Source organism: Crocodylus siamensis, chromosome 3 (assembly GCF_052110815.1).
Source record: "Crocodylus siamensis isolate JL-2025a chromosome 3, ASM5211081v1, whole genome shotgun sequence".
In the NCBI taxonomy this organism is placed as follows: Eukaryota; Metazoa; Chordata; order Crocodylia; family Crocodylidae; genus Crocodylus; species Crocodylus siamensis.
In genome coordinates, this window is record NC_143397.1 from 205432060 (window position 1) to 205450114 (window position 18055).

The following is an 18055-nucleotide window of genomic DNA, read 5'->3' on the forward strand; positions in this document are numbered from 1 at the left end:
TCTAATGAAATTTGGAACTAGAAGTTTTTTCTTTCTGTCATATACTTTAACTATTCATACTTCCAGACTGAATACCTAGGTTGTGATTTAATCTTTCATTCTGTTGTCTTTAACTACGTTTTAATGCTTTATGTTGTCAGCAGAACTCTTCAATTGAATTGTGTAATTAACCTAGGGATGCTTTAGCTAGCTTTTCCAAAGGATTTTATAATAGCAGTAAAAATGGGCTCTAAAAGCTGGTTATAGATCACCAAAATTTTGAAGGTAAAGTATGTGTTCCTGCAGAAATATACCTGTATAATGATATGTCAAGGTAATATCCTGTATACCTTATTTTGTGCATATAGCAATAAGATATTCACCTTGTTTTTGAAAGGCAGACTGAAAAAAAAAAAGGATAAAAAGATCTTTCCTTGCTTCTGCATTAGGGGCCCCAGGGCTGGGGACAGAAGAAAGCAGCTATATTCAGCAGTTAGGGAGCCCCAAGTGCAGCACTACAGTTACTTTTCCTTTCCCTGGCAGAAGCAGAAACTGCTAGTACTGTTTCCTCACTTATAATATGTACCCCAATATCCAGCAGATATACTTTGGGGAAAAGGTGTATTGTATATGATAAAATATGGTATTCTATTACTTTTCCATTTCTTCTGCAGCTCAGACTGCACTATAATGTAGAGCTACCCAAGCTATCTTTTACATGAGTTAGTTTGTGTGGCAAAAGCAGTCTAACCTTGAGAGCACAGAACTCAGCAATGACTAACTTATGTTGCTTCTTGTTGGTGTCAGTTAGTCCATATTGATCTCTTTGGAGCTGCAGTTAGGCTGCTTTTGATACCCAACTTCATTTGGGTATCTCTGTATCATTCAGCAACTGGTAGTATAGCCATTTTTATACTTTAAGTGTTTACTGAAGCATGGGTAAAGTTTTTGCCTTTTCAGAAAGAATACATGGAGTTACATTTCTGGAGTATTGTTTATGAACCCCAGGTATGTAGTTATTAATAGGTACCAGTCAACTTTCAAAGCAAATATTGTACAATGTGTATGGAAGAAAAAAAAATACTTATGTTCACAAAAACTTAGTAAACAGTACAGAATATTGTGAATAGTATTTGGAAGAATATCAGTTGTTGTTTGAAAACCCTATGGATATTCCCCATACAGATTTTCCCTTTTTTGTTGCTGTTATGCTCTTTTGTATTGATGCTTTCTGTTTACAGTTTATGTTTACTTTTGTGCTTTACTGTACACATATACACACACTTTCTTCCGATAATCTTTCAGAAACAATTCCTCAGTCTGTATAGTGACGCATAATCTATATTGTTTTTTACTACATACAACATCTTGGGTTTCTCATAGGAAGCAGCATTCTAGTTTTTGGATTAATATTTGGCATTCAGTTGCTGAATCCAAAGTGGTTCAGCTATAGAGACTGACATATAAAATATAATTTCTTTGGCTTTCTGAAAGGCTATAACTCAATGCACCATTATCATTTCCACATAAATTCAGCAAAATCAGCAACAAACTTTCACCTTACTCAGGTTTGTTCTTGGTCTGTCTTTAACTGAGGCAGGCTAGTAGACTCAAACCATTACCTAACAACAAGGTAGTGAGTTCCACACCGTACGTTAAGGTGGGTGTTGCTCCCGTCCTATCTGCTGTCCTTAAAATACAGTAAATCAAACATTATCCTAGTAGGAGATTTTTCTAGGCAGTAATGCTGAAATAGCAATTGCTTGTATTTAAAGTGATACACTGGTGAGCTGCTGAGTTCAAAGGGTCATCTAATTTATATTTATGATTTCCTATTCCTGTGCTCTGATCGGCTTTGCTCACAGAGGCCAACTAAGAGTTATCTGCCAGGCAAGGAAACTTTCTATGAGGCTTCAGAAATGGAGATTGGCCAGTAATTGCCACACTATAGTTTTTTGATGTTTCTTAGTTGAGTTGCCTAGCCCTCCACATCTTCAGAGACTCAAATTATTCCTGCTTCTCTTCCTTTCTTTGGGCCAACGTTAGTCAAATGCTGTTATATGGCATATGGGTCACACCTAGACATATTGTACCCACAAACATGCATTAGCTCCAAAAGACAATTGCAGCTCAGAGTTTTCTGAGAGCTTTCATATGTATTAAACATTGGGGAGGAAGAAATATTTTAAAAAATTGTACAAAAATATAGTACACATTTGTCTTCTCTTTCATACTACTAGTATAGGTATACAGGTATGTAGCTGAATTGCCACTTGGGTCCTTCCAGTATTATACTGACTTCATGTTGTTATATGATATACTTTACTTTGGGCCAGTCCTCTAAATAAGGGTTTATAAATGAGGATTGCTCTTTAAGAAGTGAACATTCATGTTTTTGGCCCAGATGTTAGAATGTGTTCTATTCAGCTAGATCTCTATATCTATACATAGACTAATTGACTTTAGTGGACTTCTATGACAGTGAATTCCTGCACCCTCCTGAAAATTGACTTATTTAAGAGATGTTCTGTTTGTGTGCAGGGGTCTGTCTTACTTGGAGCTCATTACATGGTTGGGGTTTACATTGGTAGCTAATATTAGCCAACAGCCCTTCTGTGGGATTCTATTGCATGATTGGCCAAGTGCTAAAAGTCTGAGGCTTCAGTTTAATTTAATCAAAGGTACATATTCATCTTTTCCTACTTCAACTTTTGATTGGACCCAATCATTTCCCTGAATTACCTTATGTTAGTCAGGCAACCCACTTATTGTGCCCATGTGAATAATAGTTCTTCAGGATATTGTCACTTTCTATATTGGGCATAACTTAACAAGGTACAGACCACTTTCCTCTGGTTTTAGTTATATTCATTTTGTTACCTTTGCTCCATATCTTACCTATATCTTTACTTTTGTCTGTGTAAGTATTTAGATATTTTTATTATCTTTTTGCCATCTGTTTTCCCATAATCCTTTATATTTTTTTATTTTTATAAAAGAAAATGTACCGATGTATTGTGTTGTCCACATTTTGTCCTTCTCTAAATGAAAGACTTCATAGGGGCTAGGAACAAACATTACACATAAACTGTTTTTAAGTGATCAGAAACTGACTTAAACCTGTAACAGAACAGACATTCCATGCACATAAAACAGTTTGAAAATGGCTGAAACCAGTTAGTATCATAAGTCTGATACTACCTTTAACCAGGTTTAACTGATTTGGCTCAAACCAGTTTATGCAACATTTGTCTCAGACCCCTTACTGGTTTAACTTAAATCAGAGACCCCCACCATCCCAGCATGCTCTCTCTGCTCCAGCCCAGCCAGGCTTACCCCGCCCCTGTGCTCCACAGCCTGAGAAGGGATAGGCAGGGTGGAGGTCTGTCCAGGGAGAGGTTTAATTCCCCCTTTCTTTCCCAGTGGCAGGAAGCCAAGCCAGGTCTGCCAGGTACCACCTGTCCCTCACTGCTACAGCAGTGGGGCACCATGGCCCCTGAGGCAGAGGGGGGGCAGGGAGCAGAGTTCGTCTCCTGTCTGCCCCCGCCAAGTCTGCCCAACCTTGCTGCCACCACGCTTGCTCTCAGTGTGGGGAATAGGCCCCTTGCTGTCCACTCTGCTGGACATCAGAGGGAGGAGAAATAACCCCATCCCTGCCCCCACAAGAGGCCCTGTCTAGTCATATCCCCACCCAGCCACTGCATGGCTGGACTCCCCTGCCACATCCCCTTCTCAGCCTCTGGGCTAGCTGAGGCCAGCAGGGGTGTAGGGGGCAAAATGAGAAGGGGATGTGGCAGTGGACTTCAGCTTCTCCTTTCCCTCCTTCCCCCTTCTTTCTCCCCTCCCCCAGCCCCAAGACTGAGAAGAGGAACTCTCTCCTGTCTTGTGCTGAGAAGTCAGGCTGCTGCCCTGGTACCACCAGCCTGTGCGTGGTCAGCATTTGGGCCAGCCCTCTCCCAGCAGGAGGGGTCTTATTCCTTTGGATGCTGCCCCGAGCAGAGAGCAAATCAGGAAAGCCAAGGTTGTGATGGAACTCCAGCTAGCTACAAATATCAAGGAAAATAAAAAGTCCTTTTTTAGATATGTGGGGAGCTGGAGGAAAAGCAAGGACAACATTGGACCCTTGCTAAACCAGATGGGGCAACTGACAACTGATGCCCAGGAAAAAGTGAACTTGCTAAATGGGTACTTTGCATCAATTTTTCACCAGTCCCATGGGACGGTCCTGCCCACTGTGGGTCAAGGAGGCCCAGGTGAGGGAGATTCCTTACCTTCCATTAAAGCTGACAACATGAGGGAACACCTTGACAGACTGGATACCTTCAAGTCAGCTAGCCGTGTTGGGTTACACCCAACGGTACTCAGGGAGCTGGTGAGCATCATAGCTCAGCCCCTGGCACGGATCTTCAAGAGCTGTTGGCGCTCTGGTGAAGTGCCCGATGATTGAAAGAGGGCCAATGTGGTGCCTATCTTCAGAAAAGGGAGGAAAGTAGATCCGGCTAACTACAGGCCCATCAGCCTGACATCTATCCTGGGGAAGGTCCTGGAAAAGATTATCAAAGAGGCCATCCTTAACAAACTAGCTGAAGGCAATATCCTGAGGGATACCCAGAATGGGTTTGTTGCAGATAGGTCTTGCCTTACCAATCTCATTTCCTTTTATGACCTGGACTTATCACCTGGACAAGGGGGTAGAGATTGACGTTGTATATCTTTACTTTTAAAAAGCCTTTGCTCTGGTATCCCACAATCACCTCCTGGCTAAACTGGCTAACTGTGGCATCAACCCCACCATGGTCTGCTGGCTGGGGAATTGGCTCCGTGGTAGGACCCAGAGGGTGGTGGTTGATGGAAGCCAATTGTCTTGGTGCGTGGTCACCAGTGGGGTCCCTCAAGGCTCTGTCCTAGGACCTATACTATTTAACATCTTCATCAATGATGTGGACATTGTTGTCAGAAGCAGACTGGCCAAGTTTGCCGATGATACCAAACTCTGAGGTAAAGCATCCACACCTGAGGACAGGAGGGTGATCCAGGTGGATCTTGACAGGCTCAGGAAATGGGTGGACAAGAACCTGATGGTGTTCAACACCAAAAAATTCAAGGTTCTTCACCTTAGGAGGAAAAACCTGCAGCATGCTTATAGGCTCGGCAGTGCTATGCTGGTTAGCACTACAGATGAAAGGGACTTGGGAGTCATGATTGACCACAAGATGAACATGAGCCTTCAGTGTGATCCTGCAGCTAGTAAAGTGAGCAAAACACTGGATACATCCATAGATGCTTCTCAAGTAAATCCTGAGACGTCATTCTCCTGTGGTACTCAGCCTTGGTAAGGCTGCAGCTGGAGTACTGCATCCAGTTTTGGGCTCTGCAATTGAAAAAGGATGTGGAGAAGCTTGAGAGGGTGCAGAGAAGAGCCACACACATGATCAGAGGTCAGGAAAACAGACCTTATGATGAGAGGCTGAGAGCCATACGGCTCTTTAGCCTGGAAAAGCGCAGGCTCAGGGGTGATCTGGTGGGCACCTATAAATTTATCAGGGGTGCTCATCAGGATCTGGGGGAATGTCTGTTCACCAGAGCGCCCCAAGGGATGACAAGTTCGAACGGTCACAAACTCTGCCGCAACCAATTCAGGCTGGACATAAGAAAGAACTTTTTCACTTTCCAAGCCCCCAATTTTTGGAATAGACCCAGAGGTGGAGGCAGTTGAAGCACCCACTTTGAATGCCTTCAAGACATATTTGCATGTTTATCTTGCTGGGATCCTATGATCCCTGCTGACTTCCTGCCCCTGGGGCTGGACTTGATGATTCTCTGGGGTCCCTTCCAGCCCAAATGTATTTGAAATCTATGACATGGTACAGGATTTTGGCCAAGCCCCAGTATAGGCTCCTTGATCCTCCCAGCCATCCCCGAGGCTGAGAAGAGGAACTATCTCCCAGAGATTGAGAAGAGGATGTGGCAGGGGACTCCAGCCCTGTATTGGTGGAGTGGGGGCAGAGTCAGAGAGGGCGCATTGGGGGGAAGGGTTGGGATCCAGCAGAGGGGACAGCAGGGAGCCTATTCCCCCACTGGGAGCAAGCGCAGCAGTGACAGTGGGGAGACTCAGCTGTCAGTGTGGATAGAGGGGAGACTAACTCTTCTCCCAACCTGGCTCTGCCTAGGGACCATGGTGCCCTGCTGTTGCAGCAGCAAGGGGGGAGTGCCTGGCAGACTAGGGTCAGGTCCCTGCCAGTGGGATAGAGAGGGGGAATTAAACTCCTCCCTGGTCAATTCAGCCTGGACTGGTCACGCGCTCCCCAGCATAGCTTCTCTGCAGCCGAGGGCACGCTCTAGGACTCCCTAACTCCTGGCCTGAGCAACTGCAGGCATGTGCCTGCCAGGCATGGCTGGTGAACTCAAACTAGTGGGATGGTGGAGTGTACCACAGGACTGGGCAGGGGGGAGGGGTTTTGCAGCCAGTGGGCAGTGGGGAGGTGGGAGCTTGCAGCCGGCTGGAAATGGAGGGGTTTGGAGTACCTGGCCGGCTGCAAACCAACACACCCTCTCCTGGCCTGCCGCAAATTCCACCCTGTTCCTGGCCAGCTGGAAACCCCCTTGCATTGCCTGCTTCCATGGGATGCTCCACCACCCCACCAGTTTGAGTTTATCAGCCATGCCTGGTGCCTGCACTTCCTCAGTCCAGAGAGAATGTTTGTCCTGTTACAAACTGGTTTAGCTTAGACAGGTTAGATTAACTTGCAAAGGTTGAATCAATGCAGGCTCTGCCTTTTGAATGTCTGTCCCTAGCCACTGAGTGTATGGTAAGATCTTCAACCAGTATGGTCTGTTAGAGAAAGAGCTGATGAATAATATATTATCTTTCCTTGTTCTGGGGTCATGCAGTAGCACCATCTTAGTTTCCTCTTCTCTGGACACTTTAACAATATTTGAGTATATATTAACCTTTCTCTCTCTCTCCTTCCTTATGACAGGGGTTGGCAACCCACAGCCCACAGGTCAGATCTGGCTGGCAAAGATTTTATCCAGCCCACCCAGAAATGAAAGTTTATCTATCCCACTATTAGTAAGTTTAGTGTGAGAATGTATCAGCTATTGCCACCTCCAGCTTACCTTAGGACCTAACTGTGTTAATTTAGCCATCTGTTAGCAAAACTGATTGTTGACCCCTGCCTTACACATAACAATAAAGCAGATCTGGCACTGGCTTAACTCTTCTGCAGGGCATTTCAGTAGGCTATTCTGAACTTTCTCTCACTTTTTCTACACTACTACGTGTTTATACATAGAACATTAAGACCATCTGTGATAGGGTAAACAATCTGCCTCTTTCCATTTTTTTTCTTTCCTTTAGAGAGCCTACAGATTGGAATTCTTAAAGGGGAGATTAGAAGAACTTCTTTCCCGAGTTCAGCCTCTGAGTTTACTCCCTTTAATTTAATTTGTTCTGAGTTTTTGTATGTGTGTGCTGGTATATAAGATATATTTAGCTTGACCTCTTTAATTTATCAATTCTTTCTCAAAACACAAAACATTTTTTTTTTATTAGACAACACTCAATGGCTGCATTTAGCTAAAACTAAGTGAGAAAGGAATACTGTGATATTTCTCAGTGAAAGAAGAGGGTCTCATTCTAGTTTATTGATCTGATTAGGAAAAGGGAGGAGTGGTATTTTTCTTAACCACTTTAATTCAGAAAATAACATAACTTACCATATATTTCCTGAATATTGGCTGTTGAGCCTAAGCCAGGCTGATTTTAGGAAACCATACAGGAGCAGCATCAAAAAAAAAGAGAGAAGCCTACACCAGATGGAAAACTGAAATCATCACCAAAGAGGACTACTCAGCACTAGCCCATACCTGTTGGGAGTGGTCCAGATAAGCCAAGGCAGCAACCAAACTCAGGCTAGCTACTAGAACCAAGGATAACAAAAAGTCATTCTTTTGAGGACTTTAGGAAGTTGGAGGAAGAACAAAAGCAACATTGGCCTCCTGCAAGATCAAATGGGGCAGCTGACATCTGATGCCCAAGAAAAGGCCAATCTCCTAAACGATTACTTTGCATCAGTTTTCCACCTGCTGAGGAGGTCCTACTGTCAGACAAGACGCAAAGCATCAAGGGCTCGGCAGATGGGCCCACAATTGTTGTAGATCAAATGAGAGAACACCTCAAGAGGCTTGACATCCATAAGTCCGCAGGCCTACATGGATTGCACCTGAGAGTCTTAAAAGAGCTGGCGGACATCATAGCATGACCTATGGCCAAGATATTTGAAAGCTTGTGGCACTTGGGTGATGTACTGGAAGACTGAAAAAGAGCCCATGCGGTCTCAATCTTCAAGAAAAGGAGGAAAGACGATCCAGGAAATTACAGAAAAATCAGTCTGACATCCATCCCTGGAAAGATGTTGGAGAAAATTATCAAGGGATCCATCTGCAGCAGGCTAACAGAAGGCAGCCTACTGAACACCAGCCAACATAGTTTTATTACTGGAAGGTTTTGCCTGACTAACTTCATATTCTTCTGTGACCAGGTGATGTATTGCCTGGACAAGAGAGATGAGGTTGATGTCATTTATCTGGATTTCAAGAAGGCCTTTGACTTGGTCTCCCATAATGTCCTGACCAAGTTGGCGAATTGTGGCCACTACCATCTCATGGTCTAATGGCTGGGGAACTGGCTCCGGAATCAGACCCAAAGAGTACTAGTTGATGGGAACAAATTAGTGTGGTACAAGGTTACCAGTGGAATCCTCCGGGGCTCAGTGCTTGTACCGGTACTCTTCATTATCTTCATTAATGATGGATTCAGGCATCAGATGTGGACTGGCAAAGTTAGCAGACAACACTAAACTATGAGGAAGGCAGTCATGCTGGAGGACAGGCTGGGGATACAGCCTGACCTGGACACGCTTGCAAAGTGGGTGGACCAAAACCTGATGGCATTCAACATAGAGAAATGCAGGGTACTCCACCTTGGGAGAAAAAAACAGCATCATACTTATAGACTCAGAAGTACTACCCTTGCTAGCACCCCGACCAGAAGAGACTTGGGGGTCTTCATAGTTTCATAGTTTCATAGTAGCTAGAGTCGGAAGGGACCTAGGTAGATCTTACCTTAGCAGGAAAGAGCCCCGGGGTCAGATGACCCCGGCAAGGTGCTCATCTAACTTCCTTTTAAAAATCCCCAGGCTAGGAGCCTGCACCACTTCCCCTGGAAGCTGGTTCCAGGCCCTAGCCACCCTGACTGTGAAGTAGCGCCTCCTAATATCTAATCTAAACTTACCCTCCGCCAGTTTGTGACCGTTATTCCTGGTCACTCCTGGCAGCGCACGGGGGAACAGGGACTCCCCCAATACCTGCTGATCCCCCCTGACCAGTTTGTAGCAGGCCACAAGGTCCCCCCTTAGCCTTCTCTTGTGGAGGCTAAACAGGTTCAGGTCCCGTAGCCTATCCTCATAAGGCCTGCCCTGCTGACCCCTGATCATACGAGTGGCCCTCCTCTGAACTCTTTCCATATTGTCCACGTCCCTCTTGAAGTGTGGCGCCCAGAACTGGACGCAGTACTCCAGCTGCGGCCTGACCAGTGCCGCATAGAGGGGGAGGATCACCTCCCTGGACCTGCTCGAGATGCATCTGTGGATGCATGACAGGGTACGGTTGGCCTTCTTGACTGCCTCCCCACACTGCCGGCCCATGTTCATCGTGGAGTCAATGACGACTCCAAGATCCTTTTCCGTCTCCGTGCTGGCAAGAGGGGAGTTCCCCAACCTGTAAGTGTGGTGCCGGTTCTTCCTCCCCATGTGCAACACCTTGCACTTATCAGTGTTAAACCCCATCCTATTCTCATCCGCCCACCGTTGCAACCTGTCAAGGTCAGCTTGTAGCCTATTGCACCCTTCTAGTGCACCCACATCCCCCCACATCTTAGTATCATCAGCAAACTTGAACAGGGTGCTTTCTACCCCGTCATCCAAGTCACTGATGAAGATGTTGAACAGTGCGGGCCCGAGGACCGAGCCCTGCGGAACCCCACTGCCCACATCCCTCCAGGCCGAGAAGAACCCATCCACTACCACCCTCTGGGTGCGGCCCTCCAACCAGTTGGCGACCCATTTGACCGTGTGGGCATCGACACCACAGTCTCCCAGCTTTTTGATGAGGACAGGGTGAGAGACAGTGTCGAAAGCCTTCCGGAAGTCCAAAAAGACTACATCCACAGCAACCCCTGCGTCTAATGATTTGGTGACCTGATCGTAAAAGGCCACCAGGTTGGTCTGACCACAAGATGAACATGAGCCACTAATGCAATGCCATGGCCAGCAAAGCAAAGCAAACTCTGACATGCATCCACCAATGCATCTTAAGCAAAACCAGGAACATCATCCTTCTACTTTACTCAGCCTTAGTGAGGCTATAGCTGGAATACTGTGTTCAGTTTTGGGCCCCCCACTTCAGGGGGACTGTGGATAAGGTTGAGAGAGTCCAGAGGAGGGTCACCCATATGATCACAGGCCAAGAGAGCACACCTTATGAGAAGAGGCTGAGGGATGTGGGACTCTTCAGCCTGGTGAAGACAAGGCTCAGGGGGGACTTGGTGGCAGCCTATAAGTATATAAGGGGGGTGCATCAGGATCTGTGAGAACAGATGTTCACTAAGGCTCCACAAGGGATAAGTAGTAGGCCTGTGTGAAGAAGCTAGTATTTGCTTTGGTCTTGGATTCAGCTGATTCAGGAGACAGTGATTTGATTCAGTGATTTGAATCACTGTCCTGAATTGATTCGAATCACCCGGGCCCATTCTCCACCTGCTCTTCCAGCCCTAGCAATGGATGCTTTGCCCATCCCAGCTCCCGGTACCTTGGAGAAAAAAAATTCCCAACTAAATGGGTGCTGTCACATGGAGGGGGGGCAATCTCCACTGCTTCCCCCCTGCCCCAAGCTGTGTGGGGGCTCTGCATGAGTTCCCCAACCCCTTCTGCTCCCCCAACTCCCGCCCCATGGCTGCCCTGCCCACCCCAGCTCTGACCTTTTAAGGAAACCCTCCCCCCCCAAATCCCCAGACTCACCAGTTCCTGTCCTTTGGGGGATGATGCCCTACCCCCTCTGCCCTGTACCACGTGGGGGGCTCTTGCATGAGCCCTTCAAAGCTCCAAGGCTGCTGCAGGAGGTGGTGAGTCCTGGGATTTTTTCATTTTTTTTCCCTTAAAGCACCAGAGCTGGGGTGGGTGGGACAGCAATGGTGGGGGCTGGGGAAGTGAGGGGGGGTCAGGAGGCTTGTGCAGAGCCCCCCATGCAGCATGGGGCAGTAGGGAGCATCAGAAATTGCCCCTTCTCCTGGCAGCACCCAGTAAGTTGGGGCTTTTTTTTTAAAGCACCGGGAGCTGGGGTGGGCAGAGCAGCCATTGGGGGTGGGCTGGGGAGTGGGCAGGAGTCAGAAAGGGCTGGGGGATCAGGCAGGGGATGGGGCTTGGAAGGAGTCCCCATCATCTGATCCCTGCAGACTTCTGCCTCTGGCAGGGGGGTTGGACTCGATGATCTCACAAGGGCCCTTTCAGCCCCTAACCTCTATGAAATCTATGAAAATCCTTGACTGAACAAGACCTAAGGCCATAGTAAAACTCTGCTGTTTAAAAGTTATACAGAAGGAAGTTGTATTTATCTTCAAGTAATAGTTCAAAAGAAATGGAACTCTGAAGTCACAAATCCATTATAAACTTCAGGAGCTGAGGATATTTTGAAATTTATGAAACAATAAACTAGCTTTATTTAGTTTATGCAGCTTAGTTTTGTTGAGTCACTATTTTGACAACTTAGACTGGTCACCTTTTCTGGTCACATCAGTCCTGCTATGATTTCTCTCATCCTAACTGACTAGCATTATAACTTTGTCGTTGTTTTCATGCTTAGACAGAGCTGTTCCTTATTCTCTTCGTTGGTCATGTACCTTATTGGATGCCAATACAAACTGTAATTCCCAGGGATAAGATGCATTTGTGAATGTCTCTGTACTCCACGTCTCTCCTCTATGATCAGTTCCCACTGTCACACTTGGACCTGGCCAACTCAACCTCTGTTCTTTACTCTGCTATATTTTCCTTCCCATTTGGTGACCATGCATTGTGCACCTTCAGTGACATCCTGCAGGAGTTTGACACTGCTTGCAGTGGAACCAGGATTAACTTTTTATTCCTAGTTACATGAACTGCTAATGAAGAAGGTATAAAAGAAAACAGGAGGGGAGAGAGTCAAGGAGAGACTGGCAGCTGCCATGTTGCAGTATTTCTCACAGAGTAATTCTGTGAACCTGCTTTCTGGTGAAGGTATTTTCTTCACAGCAGGATCTTTGCTTGAAGTTCTTGTTTTATTACTTCTTATTTCCCATCCAAAGTAATATACTTAATTTATAATATTGTTGTAATTTCCACAGCAACTAATTGATACCAGAAATTTAGTATGCCTTCACATTATAAGGTAGGGGTTTGCAACATTTTGCAATAAAGGCCACTTTATTGGAGCTGAGCTCTGAGCACAGATCACTTCCAGCCCAGCTGAAGTCATAGCCTCAGTAGCTGGTTCTTCCAGCCACCTGGCTGCCATGCAGGTGAAGCCTCCTACAACAGAAATGCTGCTGAAACCTCCTGGCTCTCCAGGCCAGAGAAAATGGCTCTATGGGGCAGATCCAGAACACAGAGCATAGATTGTCAACCCTGTATGAAAAAAAAGGAGGAAAGAAAGAAAAAAAAAGGGGGGGGGGCAGGAAAACAGAATGAGCAGATAAGTTCTTACTATTAAAGATTCTTTTCCCATAAAAATGACCATAGTAATTAAACAGGATGAAGAGTATAATTGTATCTAAAGAGGTTCAAGTTCTATTATACACCAGGTATTTGTTTTATCTTTTTAAAAATCAATATAATGAGGAGTCTTCAGTGGGTTTTCTGTAAGGCAGAGGCATCCGTATGTGGTACCAGCGGCATCTCCAGCACCCACTGCATGCCCAATGTTGGAGTCAGAACTGCTTCCACTGGTGTATGCGCTATGCTGCAGCACCAACTCTGGATCTGGCATGGGGCATGAAGCAGTGGCAGCAGCTCCAGGATGGGGTGGTGAAGGGGCTGGTGGCAGAGGAGGTAGGACTGCAGCAGTGTCAATGGCCAAAGAGGCCAGAGGACAACTGGGATCAGCACTTGCCCCCCTGCCACTGATCATCATGTCCACTGGAGATCAAGGGCCCCAGCTTCTGCAGCAGACCATTTCTCTTGTCCATGTCCTCCCAACTTCTGGGATGAACTGGCAGCCCAGCAAGCATGATAGTCCAGCTCTGTGTGCTGGATCCTGTCTACAAACCATATGTTTTACACTTTTGCTGTAAGGCACTTGCAGCTGACACATTCCTCTCACCTAGGAGCTCCTTGCTCCCAGACTGCAAAATCATTTGCCATTGTGTTTCAGAAGGCAGTTAGGCTCACTTGCTGAGAAAATAAAGCCTAAGGGGTCAGAAGATCTACAAAGACAAGAGGGTGAGGCATCTTGAGGATGGATGTTTAAGTGTGTTTTATTTTATGTCTCCAAAGATGAAGGAGTCACTAAGCTGTGGCTAAAGAGAGTTAAACATATCATCTTAACCAGTAGACACTGATGAACCTTACTAGTGTATTGTAGCCTAGGATCTTTTGGTCCCTTTTTTGTGCAACCTTACTCAGCACCAAAAGGGTTTATGGTTATATAGGCTTTGGTATTACATGACAAGTTGATGCTACGTTGCTGGTGGAACCCAACTGTGTCCCAATCCTTTTAATTGTTACGATGCTTCGTGAACAATTGCCTGACCATAGACCCACTTAATGTGGTTCCAGGTTTCTTCCCTACAATTTAAAGATTTAGATAAACAAGTACATGTGCTTTACCATTCTTTAAGGCCTCCTCTACATGTTACAGGTATTGTGCAATTAACTGGTTAATCGCGCAGTTATCTTAAGACCAGATAGACATGCAAAGTAGCTACCACACGATAAAATGCTCCAACCAGGTATAAAGTTAGTAACTTTATAGCTGGTTGCTATCAAGCTTTAATTTGCATATGTGGCACAGTTTCCCTGCAGCTCAGACCCCCTGTCAGCTGACAGGGCTCCCAGCCACAGGGGTGCACTTTGTCCAGAATAAAGCCTCTGAGCCCTGAGATCACAGATGCTGTGATCCCCAAGGCCCAGGCATGTGTGAAACCCCAAGCCCATATGGGGCTTTTGGTCCTGGCTATACCTGATGGGGTTTTTGGCCCCAGTTGTACCTTACATGAGATATAGCTGGGACTGGAAGCCCCATCAGTCATGGAGTCTCGGTCCCAACTACTCCTGAGGTGCAGCTGGGGCCAAGAGCCCTATCAGTTGCAGAGCTCTTGATCCCAGCTTCATGTGGCCTGCATGGCTGGCAGCAAAGTTGTCTCACAGATAGGGGAGCCTGCTTCTTGCCAGTGCAGGGAGAGCCCAGGATTGGTTTCCCCCTGCACCATTAGTAAGGTATGACTGGACCTAATGTGTCATTCCACATTAGCACTTCCCACCACGCATGTGAAGCATGGCAGGAGGCACAATTGTGTGGATCATGAATTAGATTCAATTGCACCTTTACCTGCACATGTAAAGGGAGTTTTAGGCATACGTCTATGCTAAAAACACAGAAGATGTAATCAGATGGTAGTGTAAGAGTGATGTTGTAGCCATGGTCTAGAAATTATGAGAGGCAATACTTTCTTAAAGTGACATCATTTTTTGGACAAACTCTGTAGCTGGGATAAAGTTAGACAAGCTTCCAAATGCAAGACATTCTTTTTCAGATCTCATAGAACAGGAAGCCAAGCATAGAAGCATTTAAAATTATCTATGCAACATTTGCTATAGGAGCCCACATTCATCAAGTTTGATTATTGGCTTGCTCTCTTTCTAAATGAATCCCTTTCAAGTTCTATCTGATAAGGGATTCTCTGGAGCTTGGCATGGTAGGAGGCACAATTGTGCTTAGCATCAAGGCTAATTTGGACTGAACATTAAACAACTTCTGTTTACTTGCACTTAATCCTCCTCCTTAAATGCATGCCTAGTACCTGCAAACACTTGCAGACCAGCCTATTCTGAGTCTGAGGGTAGCCATGGCAGCATCTTTTACCCAGTACTCAGAAAAGTTGCCCCCTCAACCTGTAGGACTTTAGACCTATTTTTCCAATATCCCAGAAAAATATCCCTAAACCAGGCTATACATCATACATCACTCCTCCTTTTCGACCTGAACTGCTAGGCAACCAAGAGCACAGAAGTCATGGACCACTGGGCAGCTCAGAAGTAATGAGGCTGGAGACTGAGCAACCACGAGCCAGGCCCTGTAATTTACATGGTTACAGAACGCCCTGTGAATGGGGGGTGACAGGGGTGGGAGGGGTGTTGATTATCTGTTGTTAAGTGCATAAGGAGTCATGAGAGTAAGCAGAAGGGAGTCTGGCCCTGTTTTCTAGTGGTTACAGGATGAGGTCCCTGCTGCAACAGACTTATTTCTTCTTTATCTTTATCCTCCTAAACCAATGACCATAGATTGCTTTTGCTTACTTAAAAATCTAAAACCTGACAGAGTCCCCTGAAGTGCTTCTGACCAGGTACAGACATTTACACTTTTACTAGTATAAGTCATCAGAAACCAGTCTATACCCATAACAGAACAGAAATGTGGCATGCATAGACGGGTTTAAAAATGGTGAACCTTGGTTGAAGATTTGTCTCCTCATCCCCAGCTGCTTCCCAAAACTAAAGGGCAGAAGTGTGTTCTTACAGAAAATCACATAACTTAGATCAATTCTGCCTCAGGCTTTTGGAATGTCTGTACCTAGCCTAAATTGGATATCTGCCTTATTTTTAGAAATGAGGCTTTACCCCAACTGAAATAGAAGACCAAGGGTATTAGCTGACAGATTTCAACTTTTTTCTCTGCTTATATTTTCAAGCTTCTAACCTTGTGCTCCAAATTATTTATAACATAATCCAGCTTGAAATGAGTAGCTTTCTTTATATATATTTTTACTTGAATACTGTATTTATTTTTGCATTCTGTGTTTAATTAAATGTTTCATTTTGGTTTCCACCAAAAATTTTGGGCTCAGCCAAGTCTGCAGTGTGATGTATTCAAAATAAACACACACACATCAACTCTTATAGTATAGCCTACATATGTTATCTCTCTTATAATAAAATAGGAGAGATTTTTTTTTTTATAAAAGAAAGTGATCATTTAACAGAATTGTCCATTACATTGCTAAATGTGGCACTAAATAGAACCATTCTGCAGAACATTTATAAAAACAAGTGTGTTTTATTTTCAATAGACTGATATTTAACATCAAAAATGAATTTCTTTCATGCATTATGTTCTCTTCTAAGCAGGTAATTACCTTACTAGCTATACACAAAAGTAAAATTGGTTAAAAAAAAAAAAAAAGACAACAGATTTTTTTTCCTTTACAAGAGGTGGCTTCCTGAGCAGGTTTTAAATTATCTCTTTGAAGAAATATGATGTTCTTTCATTCCACAGGGAAGAATTAAACACCAGTAGTCAGAATAACCTCTCGTTAGGCTTTACCAAAAATAAGGAGTAAGGACTATTGATTTCACTGGAAGTAGGTTGCCTGAATAATACCTTTAGAAATCTAGGTCGAAATGTCTAGGCTCTTAATTTAAAATCCAGAACTCCTCAACCCCTGTTTCATATTAAAGTTGCCCTGGGTGGGGTAGGGGAGGCTGGGGCCAGCTCAGGTGCTTGCCCCAGCAGCCTAACTTGGGGTCCAGGAGGCTTGTCAGGCCTCCAGCAGTAGTGATCTCAGTGCATGGAGTCTGGCCAACAACTAGAGTGTTGCTCTGACTGGCCAGGCTCTGGTTTCAGGTGGTGCATGCTGCTGCCACGCGTGCCACCCCACTTTTTTCTGGTGTGTTTTTTTTTTCTTACACCAGGATCTCCTGGTGTCAAAAAACCCCCCTATGCTGCAAATCAGCAGTGCAGCAAGTGCTTGCATTTGCAATGTATGCAGTTTGTAGTGTTGCAAATGGGTTTTAACTTTTTATTGTTTATGTTAATATTAACATTTGATTGCCATTCATTTTATCTCCCCCCATTTTAAAATTGGAAAATTTCATTTCTTTTTAACAATTCTTAAAAAAAAACAACAGAAAAACAGAAAAACCTCAGAGTTGTGGAAAAATACAATGAAACTGAAAATAAATTTGAATTTTCAGGAATGTCTGAACCATCTCTTCAGGACCATCTCTGCACACCAGTGACTACGTCTTGCTGACCAATTCTGAAACATTTTTATTCAGGCAGCTAAAGAATCAAAACTTCAACATAGCAGTAACTTACTGGAATAGTATATAACATCTTACAAAGGACATAAGCTACAACAATGCTGAACTTACTGTATGTGCTATCAATATATAATGATTGCATATGTAAATATAACATTAATCTTCATTAATATTAAAAAAATTTGGCTAGAGACATTGGCTTACTGGTTCGTGAATCTTTGTATAGGTCAGGAAGATAATCCATATTTCTACATATCTATCCCCTTTTGTCCCTTCAAATCTAACCTAGGGCTGTCCAGCTTGTGGCCAATGGTCATATGTGGCCGCCTGTGATGGGTTCATTTGCAGCTCCTGGCCTGCCATGCAGCTGTCACTCCCCTCATTGCTCTGGCTACAGGGAATCCAGGCTCTCCCTCCCTCCTCCAGTTTCTGCTTCCCACTCTGCCTGAGGGGTTAGCACAGAGAGGTACAGCCCACAGTGCTGCAAAGGACCCTGGAGCTAGGGGTGGGGATTGGAGCAGTGTAGTGGAGGGGCACCCACATGGCACATGGCTCACACTGGTGACTTGCACAGTGCATGGCCTGCACAACATGCAGGGTTGATAACTGTTGTTATTAATTTTCCTTCTAGATATCCTTTGATCAGAATGTACTTACCTCCTTCATCTACCTGTCTTTTAAGACAAAAGGGTTATTTTTAACTGGTAAAAGTACCACACCTTTCC

General features: G+C 44.9%; 1 protein-coding gene across 1 annotated transcript in view; it reads left to right on the plus strand.

The window, feature by feature from the left end:
- The window catches only part of LOC149869367 (uncharacterized), a 306869-nt gene extending 289354 nt beyond the window's left edge, over positions 1–17515 (plus strand). The window contains exon 8 of the mRNA XM_090040209.1: positions 17262–17515. The gene's annotated coding sequence lies outside the window, so the exon portion shown is untranslated. The remainder of the gene's footprint in view (positions 1–17261) is intronic.
- Positions 17516–18055: the final 540 nt, after the last annotated feature.